The sequence below is a fragment of the Thermobia domestica genome, chromosome 5 (genome assembly GCF_964235325.1).
Source record: "Thermobia domestica chromosome 5, izTheDome1.hap1.1, whole genome shotgun sequence".
NCBI lineage: Eukaryota > Metazoa > Arthropoda > Insecta > Zygentoma > Lepismatidae > Thermobia > Thermobia domestica.
In genome coordinates this window covers 206,268,498-206,280,718 of record NC_137458.1, presented here as the reverse complement: position 1 = coordinate 206,280,718, position 12,221 = coordinate 206,268,498, and the positions used below count along the sequence as shown (strand labels likewise).

At 36.2% G+C, this 12,221-nt stretch overlaps 1 protein-coding gene and 1 long non-coding RNA gene across 4 annotated transcripts in view; one reads left to right on the top strand and one right to left on the bottom strand.

Moving 5' to 3' along the window:
- Positions 1-12,221, top strand: part of LOC145686369 (uncharacterized) — a 686,556-nt gene that overhangs the window by 595,695 nt on the left and 78,640 nt on the right. The gene's annotated exons all lie outside the window — the stretch shown is intronic.
- Positions 1-12,221, bottom strand: part of ppan (Brix domain-containing protein peter pan) — a 74,883-nt gene that overhangs the window by 34,956 nt on the left and 27,706 nt on the right. The gene's annotated exons all lie outside the window — the stretch shown is intronic.

The following is a 12,221-nucleotide window of genomic DNA, read 5'->3' as shown; positions in this document are numbered from 1 at the left end:
CTGCAGCCACTTCCATCCTCTATAAGCGATAGTGAATTTTTTCCCCTTTTTTATGCATTTTCTTTTCAGAGAAAACTCGATACTGTGGGACAATTGCACTGACGTGTGCATAGCCATGGTAGGTCGTATTGCTGACGTTGTTGCAAGAATCATATTATATATATATATATATATATATAACTTATACAAGTAGTCATTGTGCTACATCGCGACATACTCTCTTAATGAAAATATTTCCACTCGTTTCTTTTCTAGACAACGCCGTCAAAATTATGAACTTCGTCAAAAAAAGAAGAAGAAAAAAAAAGAAAAAAACGAGCTTTGTCATGAGGTGAAGTGCCACTTATTTCAAATTCGAACAGAAATTTCTCCACTTTTGAATGACCGAAACAGTTTCCTACAGATTATTTTTGTAATGATGAAGGATGGTTGTGCATATTATATTACTTAAGTGACATTTTTAATTTTTTTTTCAAGAACTAATTTAGCACATATATATATAGAGAAGAACGGGATGATATTATTCTATGTTAATGACAAAATTGTCGCACTGAAGAAAAAAAAAATAGCAGCCTACACAGAAAACATCGAGAACAAAGATCTGACATGTTTCACGTTGACAATAAATCTGTTACGAGAAAATAATATAACAATGGGTGAATCACTGCCAGCAATAATAAAAGAACATCTTAACAATTTGCTTCAAAATTTTCAGGAATCAATTCGAAAGAATTCTGAGTGGATTGTAAATCCAATTTCAGTGATGTCAAAAGCAGAAGCCTTCACTGCGACAGAATCTGAGGTTCTTCTAGACATGATTTTGGACAGCCACTGTCAGGCATCATTTGAAAGAAAACCACTTTCCGAATTTTGGGCTTAGGTGGAGGAGGATTTTCTGATATTAAGTTCGAAACTTAAATTGCTCTCAATACCTTTAAATACTACACACCTCTGTGAAACGGGCATCTCTTAAATATTGAGCTCATTTAGACGCAGAACACGGAACTGTCTTCAACCGTCATTAGAAATTGACAAATTCTGCCACAAGAAGCAGACACACCGTCACAATAACTAAATGTACATATAACGTTTTAACATTTTTACGTATCTTAAACTAATTCTTATTGTTGTATCATTTTGTAGATTTCAGCAACAATATTGTCTCCAGTTCTTGTTTAGTATTGCTTTTAATAAATAAATGAATAAAAATACATTTCTACTTTATTCATACTACACATAATAGACTTTTTATTAAGAAAATAGGCAGATAAAACTAAACACTCCTGGGTCTCCACAAGATTTTTTTTTATTTTGATTAAGAAAAGGTTCCATGGCTGAAAACGCTTGGAAACCACTGGCATAAACAACAGAAAACTAACAGTGCAAAGCACAAGCAATTTTATTAAAAGGATACGACAGGAATTTTCACTTTATTTTACTAAGTGTAAAATTCACAATTCTGATTTCATTATAGCATAGTACAAATGACCCATGAGCGGTGGCTCAATGGTAAAGCATTTATCTCTGGTCCATAGGGTCCCTGGTTCGATCCCAACTCGCGCCAAGTGAACTTTGTGGTGGACAAAACACAGTGTGCGTGGGTTTCCTCGGGGTTCTCCCGTTTCCTCCCACTTTCTTCATTCCACCATTTCATTCGAGTAACATTTATAAGTTCTAAACGTCACGACCTAAACGGCATAAGACCTAAATTTTAGGTCTTGTGCCGCGAAATGATTTTTAAGTCTTGTGTCTTTTTCATTCACTTGCCTTAGTTCTGAAATTTGCCACCACCACACGAAATTGCGACAATGCAGTAACTAGTTGGCAATAATGTTACGAACGTAGCTAATTCCAACGGTAACAGCTTTATTTGTACTACTAAAATTATTATTATCATTATCTGTTCTGCAATTATACATGATTTACATTATATAATCTATTTCATTCTAAGAATTAAGTATATAATTGGGTAAGAAATTAGTTTCTTTCAAATGGAGAGATTAGAATCCCATTTTCTGTAAATGGACAAGAGCGTTCTTGGAACTGGACGATTCATGTTTCAGTGTCTTGAAAATTACATTTCTAAGAGGGAAGGAGGATCAATTTCTATAATATTAAAATTTTCCACTGCTTATGAGATTGGGGCAGAAAACTCTTTTTCCTTTAGGTCTCGGTTCATCCAATTAAACAAATGAGAATACAAAGTGGATTATTAATTAGTTTCTTTTAAATATTTTAACATGTTGAAGTAGTTTAATTTTTTTAAAAAGTGTTTTCTTTCACATTCTATTATAAACACTCTTAATTTGCTGTAATTATTAAGCACGTTTAATAAACATAAAACAGACTAACCCCCATTTGGGGGCCCAGGAGTTTGTTTTGGGTCTTAAGTCATTATTTGTCGCCCGTGACATAACCTTTGATTTTAACTTCATGGCTCAGGTCTCAAAAATGTAGCATATCTGAATTATTATTATTATTATTATTATTATTATTATTATTATTATTATTATTATTATTACTAATAATAGCTAATTCCAACGGTAACAACTATGCTAGTAATACTAAAACTATTATTAATAATGGTAACGAGTAAGGGTAGTTAATTACGAGTATGACAACTGTTAGCTACATAAAGAGTTGAATAAGAAATATATGTGAGAAAATAATTTACTTCAAATAAACACAAAGAAAGTAAAATTTATGACGTATATAACTAAAATACAATATTACGTTACTAACACGAGGTCAATGGTGTGAAAACAGAAAAAAACAGACGTTATGAAAAATCTGGGAATCACATTTTATAGGCAGTTAATATTTTGTAACGATACAAATGCTATCATGCAAAGAGCAAGGAAAGACAATAGGCTTTATTTATTTATTTTTTATTTCAGAAAAATAGGATATGTACTTATACAAATTATTTGTAAGAAATAAGCTAGAATCTGAAAACTTTGACTAACAGATTAACAGAATTCTTGGCACGGATGAAATGGTAGCGCCAGAAGAAATTTTTAGGTCTAGTGACGTTTAGGTCTTGTGCTGTTTAGATCTAGTGTCTTTTAGGACTTGTGCTGCGAAATGATTTTTAGGGCTTGTGCCGTTTAGGTCTTATGCCGTTTAAGACTCCTGCCGCGTCCCCTTTCATTCATTTCTCATCACCGTCTCCTTTAGTCTAATTGGATAAGGGTAGAACGTAGAACTCAAAACATTTCATTTTACAAAGATCCATGAAATACACTGACAAAAGTCATTGTGGCATTGCACTGACAAAGGATTTAGTGTGATATAAAATCGGTTATTTCCTAACTTATCGCACACAAAAAAAAAAAAAAAAAAAAAAAGTGTGCTGTTAAAAGTATGAATATAGTATACCTTGATTAATGAAGTTTAGATTAACGGATGAGAATCTACATATGCAATGCATTACAGGATTTTTTTTTTTTCTTTTTGGTAATTTATACAAGAGATGGAAGATATGTCATAAGATCATGAGTACTTTATAAAATGGCGAAATATACTTTTAACCTGAATTGTACAAAGAGATTGGACAATAGCTGAAATTTGAATCTGATTTTTTTGTGAGAATGAGTGTAAATATTTAATTTCATTTCATCTTACATAATGTTATATTCATTAAGGTATGCAAAAAGAAACTTATAGCATGTTCTACAGAATGCCATTCAATTCTTAAGTTTTAAATACAAATAAACCATAATCATCTTTTCTGTTCAAGTTCTTAGCTGTCTAAGTAGCACTGTTCTACATCGATGTGTTTATAACTGATGAAATTTTAATCCTGATTTTCGGACATTCGAATTTCGAATTCAAGCCTTGAGGGAACTACATTCATCGCTGATTGACGCTAAAATTTTTAAGGATATAAATACGAGATCTGTCTAGAAAAAAGTCGAACATCTAAAGAATACGACCAACGAAACTGTCTTTCACTTTCTGCTTATCATTGTTGCGTACCGAAAGTTACTAGAGTATTTTAAAAATTAAAATAAACCATAGTACTTAAATGAGTGATTTGGGTGAATGGCGTTAGTCATAATCAGCTCAACTGTCTCCAAAAAACACTAATATTATTGAGATAAAAAATAAAATAAATAAATAAATAAATAAATAAATAGAGGATTACTGAGTTAGCAAAGGTAAAGAAGTTGTTTTGCATAAATGACAACAGTTAGGAATTTGATAACGGAAATAAACTTTTAATGACTAAAGAGAAACTCGAATGTGAATATTAAATGGGTTAACAATAATTTTGATTTCCTTTTTCTTGAAAGAACAACAAAACACAGAAATTTAGAGCTAAAAATAAATATGGTTACATGACAGGAATTTTGTTTTAGAAATAACTATCGTGACTTTGAAAATGGTAGTAACAATTATATTCTTGCAATCTTTCTAATTTGTCAAGAAAAATGAATTTGTTATCTTGTTTCAGTACAAGAATATTATTCAAACAACATTCACAATATCAGGCATTAAAAATCCTCTTTTACACCTTATTGAATTGAACTTACTTTGATCGACCTTTTACGAGATAGCACATTGATACCCAGGTAATCGAGTTACACGTAAAATGATTTATTTCAAACCAAGGTGTTTTAAACCAGCTGTTTTTTTTTTTTTTTAAAAAAAAAAACAACTGGTTTATACCAAAAAACGAAAAATGTTCGTAAAAGTGTAAGTGTTCGTAAAATCGTGATGCATACGAATACATATTTGTGAGTTATCACGTTTCACTCCCGTAAGTTATTCGTATTATATTCAGATCTACATTCCTCATTCATTATTCAAAGAGATTATACTACAAAAGCAACTTTCGTTTTTTTTTTTTAAGTTTATGAATGTTTCTTTTGTGATTTGTTATAGTTTGTTATTATTGTTATTCAGTTGCAATCAAAGAAAAATTCTAAATATTGTTTCGTTTTATTAATGTTTACTATTGATTAAAAAAAAAAAAAAAACCATCGAAATGCAGTACTTTTTTTAGGGGGGGGGGGTAATACAAACTCCACGAGAGACATTTATTGAAATTAGAAGTATCTTTGGTATCTATTTATGTATAAATGGGTCAGAGCCAAAGTGGACTAAAATAATTCGTATCTTTATTCACTTTTCTTAGTGATATGTAAATTAAGTCGTTGCATTTCTTTAACTTGGACTAATAAAAGTCGTAGTGAACTTACTTGGACTAAATTAGTTCTTCTGTGCTCTGCAGTATTTTGAAATTGTCCATATGTAATTCAGTATAATGGTTTCACTTGTGCAGCTGTTTTATCTTTTTGTCCTTCTCAAATGACTCTTGACAATTATATTAACAAGTATGTAAAGATGAGTACAACGTATTTTTATCAGGAGTCCTTCGTGAGTGAGTCGGCAGACGTATCGCACTTGTGGCCAATTAGTCCCGATTTCGAGTTCAAATGGAGAACAGTTTCTCTCGGATGTAAGCCGAGAAGCGGTTTGGATTCCGCTTTAAGCGTATGTAGCCTTTTCCAGCATAACCCGGTTGTTGCATAATAACACCAAGACGAAAACAAGCTTATTTCTATCGATATGTGATATAAATACAAAGAAAAAATTATTTAACCCCCCCCCCCAAAAAAAAAAAACTGGTTTAAACAAAAAAAAAAGTTTTTTTTTTTTTTCAATAAAAGCCATGGTTTTTGCCAACCCTGATATATATTAAAAAGAGGAAAATGATGAAAGGAGAAAAATACTTGAGTAATTTAGAGGTTGTGGATACTTCTGAATTTCTATGCAGCAGGCACATAGCCGGGGGAGGGGGGGCGGACCCCCTCGAGACCAGAAATGAAAAAATTACGGAAGGATGAAACAAAATGAAATGAGAAAAACAAGGATCAGCGTTAAAATAAACTACAGAAAGCTTTTGGTTACTCTTTCTTATGAGGAAATTTGTATTACTTGCAATACGGAAGAGTCAGGGAAATTGAAATTTGTAAAAAAGCAGCGGAATTCTCAGAATTTCTGTTACTAGTCAGGGAGATTTCAAGCTTCCGAAAGCATAGTGCCGTTGTGTAACAGTGTGGACATTTTTTATCATAATTTTTCGTCATCACATCCTTGCAATATCAAACATGTTATTTCAAAAACAATTCTCTACTGCTCCTTTAATCTGTCATTTGGAACCGACAGTAGTTGACGGAATAATAAAAACAAAAATATATGTGGAAAGAAAGTTCTGTTAACATTTGATTCAACAGAAAAAGGAACGCAGATATTGCAAAATATTTTACAAGACATTATTCAGTATGTACTTTTTATAATAGTGAATATGTACTTCTTACAATAGTTGAGGTCATAATGAAAGGAAAATTGTTATATTTGAATAAACAGAAGAAGGATGTAAATATTGTATAATCTTTTTCAATACTTTTTTTTTTATTATTTTACTCGTTTTTTTTTTTTTTTTTTATAGTTTATTAAAATACTTACCAACATATCCTCGCAAACCAACATATGTTAATAGTAAAGAAGTTTAGATTGATCGAGCTCCTGGGCCTCCCCCCTCCTCCTCCGTTACGAAATCCTGGCTAAACGAATCAATATATGTTCCAGTAAAATTATTTAGAATGATCGAGTCCCTGGTGTGATGACCACAGTATTTCATGTCACGGACCCCCTGCCCCCCTTCACGCAATCCTGGCTACGTGCCTGTACGTAGTCATGACTTGCTAAATGAGCGAAGCTCGAAGATATATGAAGGATGGATAGAATAGAAGTGCACTTACGAAGTTTAACATAGGTAACGTTGTGTTTGTATATGATCATATGAGTAAATACATCTACACAAATTAAACATACGAAATAATCATTAATATATATATATATATATATATATATATATATATATATATATATATATATATATATATATATATACAGATGGTGATCAGAAAAATGGAAACGCCTGTAGTTGGCAACACGTTAGATGTATGGGTTGGCAGTGGTGTCCTGGTGCCCGCAGCACCGGACCGCTGGTGGTGGTGTGTTAGGTCGGTCTCCATACTTCGTCAGGCGCAGTGGAACAGCAGTGTCCAGTGGCTGCAGCAGACGGAGGTAGTGTAAAATGGGAGACCTCTCAGAGTTTCAAAGAGGGCAAATTGTTAGTGCGCGGTTATGTGGAGTGAGTGTGACGGCAGTGGCTATTGTGTTAGGTGTGTCGCGTGGGACAGTGTCGAAGGTGATGACGGCCTACACAACACACGGGAAAACCACATCGGGGAAGCGGAACAGTGGGCGGAAGAAAATCATGAGTGACAAGTCACGCCGGGTATTAAAGCACATTGTCACGCAGAACAGTCGTGGCACTGTGGAGCAAGTGACGGAGGAACTCAATCAGCACCTCCCCACCCTGTTTCGACAATCACAGTCCGCCGTGTATTACATGACATGAACTTACGGGGTCGTGTTACACGGGCCAAACCGCTCATCAGGGACCATAACGCTTTCGCACGCCGCAAATGGTGCCGCGACCATGCAACTTGGACCGTTGAGGACTGGAAACGTGTGATATGGTCGGATTAGTCATCCTTCACCCTATTCCCAACCATGGGCCGTGTTTATGTGTGGAGAACGCCCAAAGAAGCTTATGATCTGCAGTGTCTCCGCCCAACTGTGAAACATGGCGGCGGCTCGGTGATGCTGTGGGCCGCCATATCATGGTTTACATTCACGCTTAGCGGACGAATCACTGCCAACGATTATGTCGCAATTTTAGGAGACCGTTTGCATCCTATGGTCCGGATATTGTTCCCGGACAATGACGCCATCTTCCAGGATGATAATGCACCCATTCACACAGTTGGCGTTGTTGCAGCGTGGTTTGAGAACATCGGGATGAAGTTCAACACCTTCCCTGGCCCGCCTAATCCCCAAATCTCAACATAAATGAACATCTGTGGTCCGTCTTGGAAACACGACTCCGGCGACGATTTCCACCTCCATCCTCTCTCACAGAACTGGCCGATGCCCTGCACGAGGAATGGTGTAAAATTCCACTTGCTACCATTCACGACCTCTATGCCTCCATCCCACGTCGCATCAAGGCTGTTTTGAAGGCGAAAGGTGACCCGACACCATATTAATTTGGTAAGTTGCAATTTCGTTCAGGTGTTTCCATTTTTCTGATCATCTGTATATTCTTAATACCAAATAATTTTCATCTTCACAATAATATATAGGCTATATGCACAGCACATAATACACAAAACTGCGTCTAATAATACACATAGAAATATTCATACTTGTAAATAAAAAATATTGAAGTTTATTTATTACTTGGTGATATTTACAGGGATTAGACAAAAAAAAATAATCTAAAAACACTTCATACAGGACACGTAAGTTTGGCCCTCCACTGTACAACACGTGTTGCGGTTGCCGATCGTTTTTTGTTTTCAATGTGTCATTGGTCCTTCCTTTTGCGTCAGCAGTAACCAGTTCACCTGTGAGTGTCGTGGTGTGAAAGTGGTGCGGTAAAATGGGCGACCTGACAGACTTCCAAACAGGCATGATCGTTGGTGCCCGTCTGGTTGGAGCTTCAGTGGCAACAGTGACAAACATTGTGGGGGTATCGAAAGGCACTGTGTCCAATGTCACGAGAGCATACACAATTCATGGGCAAACGACGTCTGCAAATCACAACAGTGGTCGAAAGACAATCCTGTCAGATAGGGACCGGAGGGCATAAAAACGGACTGTAGCAGCTAAAAAGACCACTGCAATGAAAATTACGTCTGAACTCATTTCCGGCCTACAGAACCCGGGTTTCATCGAAAACAGTGCGACGGGAACTTCATAAAATGAAAATTCATGGCAGGGCCTCCTGGCCACAGCAGTAAATGCGAAGAGGCTTATCCAGTGATGCAAGGACTACAAGGCGTGGACTCATGAGCAGCATCGGACGTAATGTGGTCCGATGAATCGACCTTCACCTGGTTTCCAACAATCGGTCGTGTTTACGTATGGAGAACACTGACGCAGGCCTATGATACAGACTGTCTGCTTCCAACTGTAAAGCATGGGGGTGGTTCTGTTACAGTATGGGCAGCGATATCGTGGTTTTCTGCAGATCCCATCATAGCCCTTTATGGAATGATAAATGCTAAGACGTATGAGGCCATTTTGGGGGACCAGGTTCTACCCATGGCCGAAATATTGTTCCCTGATGGTGATGGCATCTACCAAGATGATTTGGCACCCTGTCACGCTGCAAAAACGGTGAAATCATGGTTTAAAGAACATGACCAGGAGCTATCACACCTCCCCTGGGTCCCACAATCACCAGATCTTAACATCATTGAGCCATTGTGGTTTGAGTTAGAAAGGCGTGTTCGGTCTCATTACCCTTCACCAGCTTCCCTTAAGGAACTGGAGCATATTTTGGAGGATCAATGGTACAGAATTCCACACACCACGATTCAGGAGCTGTATACGTCCATTCCACGTCGGATCCAAGCTGTTTTGGACGCAAAAGGAGGCCCCACACCATACTAGGTATGATTTTCACACTTTTGCAAACGTATTAGATTTTTTCATCCAACCCTTGTATAATATCGACATTTATTGAATGAAAATTGACTTGTGCACAACCTTTCGTGAACTTAGTCCTGGTAATAGGCTCAACGTTGTATTTCCTTAACAGTAAAAATTTAATTGTTTAAAATACATCTGACTTGATGTCTGATAATGATATAAATCATACGATATTAATTGCTACTCTGATTATAACAATCTCAGATGAACTGACGATTGTATTAATTTTATAAATATCCTGCGATGTTATCAATGACATGGGTGATAAATAAGGAAGTGATTTTACAATATTTTGTGAATATTAATCTACAAATGGTCTCAATTTTACGAAATACATATATGGTATTTAACTTATAGCCACTAGCAACCCTAGATCATTAGAAGACCGATGTAAGTAACACCTTAATTCAATCCAACAAAAAATAGTTATTGTTGTTATTATTCAAATTTGATCATAAGGTTAGTTTTTATTGCTGTAGAAAATAGTTTTAATTTCGCACACAACAAAAATATTAGTCACATCTCCTTTCGTGAACTAAACATACATTGTCGGTAAGCTTTCAAAACGACGAACGTTGAAATTAAAGTTCGTTGGGATTTCCCCCAACACAGAAGCCATGAATAGGTGCGGCAAAAGGTAATAAAATGGATGATAACCACAGTGGCCATGGAACCGTGATGCATCGTACATCCAACAGTCTGATTATCAAAAGATTTAAACAGCCTACCTCAGTTTTCGTGTGTGAAAATCCTCGATCTCTTACTTCACTGATACACACTCGAGAAGAGGCTGGGGGTTGAGTCCTTTCCTTCCCTCTGCGACAAGCAAGCCGTAACTTCTGGTACAGACGTCTTGTTGAAGCTTATTCGCCAAGTCATGTTACTACACAAAAATACACTGTTCCACACATACATCTTTGAAATGAGAGAGAATCTAGATAATAAAGGACGTTCGGCACACGACGACGACACTATCGTCGGTAAATTTATCTATACATGATGATATTTAGAATGATACAGAAACTCAGTTTTCGTGTGTGAAAATCCTCGATCTCTTACTTCACTGATACACACTCGAGAAGAGGCTGGGGGTTGAGTCCTTTCCTTTCCTCTGCGACAAGCAAGCCGTAACTTCTGGTACTGACGTCTTGTTGAAGCTTATTCGCCAAGTCATGTTACTACACAAAAATACACTGTTCCACACATACATCTTTGAAATGAGAGAGAATCTAGATAATAAAGGACGTTCGGCACACGACGACGACACTATCGTCGGTAAATTTATCTATACATGATGATATTTAGAATGATACAGAAACAAACAAACAAACCAAAAAAAAAAAAGTGCACTACGAACGAATAGAAGGCGCTATCCACAGTGGTGTCTGTTCCAGTTCTTCCGTACAACTGACTTAGTTTTTCAAATTTTGTCTTTCTCTCTGTTCTGTTAATTTTGAAATTTGTGTGTGCGCGCGTGTGTAGTTCGTTAAGATGGCTAGGATTTCTTCGCCACCCGAAAACAATAAATTACCCTAGTGGCAGCAAGGGAGTCCTGCTGGATGCTGAGCGCGATGACCACTGCCTAGTCTCGCGAAAGAAAACGTGGACAAAAAATAATACATCCAAAATGAAACAAAAATTAAAGAAAACAAAAATACAAATTTTTATTTAATAATAATAATATATATATATATACTGTATATATAATTGTGGGAGGTGACGACTGTCATAATTACCCCCCTCCTAAGATGAAGTGTAACGGAAGATCTGCTTCATCTCAACGGAGTCTTTGTAAATGACAATGAGTCACCGACAGCAATTATGCAGAGATGTTTTACATGAAAATCCTGGCCCTAGTATTGTTCCCACTATTCTTCATTTAAGGGTTAGCTGATAAATTCTTGTTGTCATACCATAACACATTGTAGGGTTTCGAGTCCGATCACAGTTGGACGAGCCGCCAGAGTGCTATTTATGTTCGCTTCATTTTGCATATTTTTGGCGCCATTTACGATACATATAGGTGTATCGCAACAAATTATTATTACTTTTTCAGCACAATTTTAACATATTTTGAATGCAACGTACTTGGCTCTTTAGTATTTACCCATTGATGTGGTGCTGATATATCATAATTGTATTGTTTTGGTTCTTCGCAGATGCGTCCTGGCATGTCCGGAGGGTGCTATTGAAGCCTTTGCTTTCTTTGCGATGTTAATATCTTTAATTGTACTTAGCTTGGAACTCCTGTTATGCTCTTCTAATCTTACATGATCCACTTGGACTTCATCTATACAAACAATTAATAAAATAAGAGGACTTCTTCTATCTTCTACCATACTGGGTAGGAATAAACTTAAAATATTGGTGGACCCTGAGGAAGTTCGCTGTAGCTTTACCGGGGTTTGAGTCCGACCGGAGTCAAAGCTCGATTCAGCTAACCGTAAAACTGTCACTAGGTCAATATTGTACAGTTGTTGATTGTTTTCGGATACAAAAGAAGACCCAATTAACAGTGATTTGTTTATTCATAAAATAATATTATCTGAGTTTCGTTTCGCTCACATATAAATATCGAATAAAGATTTAAAAATCGAAATAAAACTCATTCTTGAGACGATGGATCCACGACAAAAAAGCAGTTT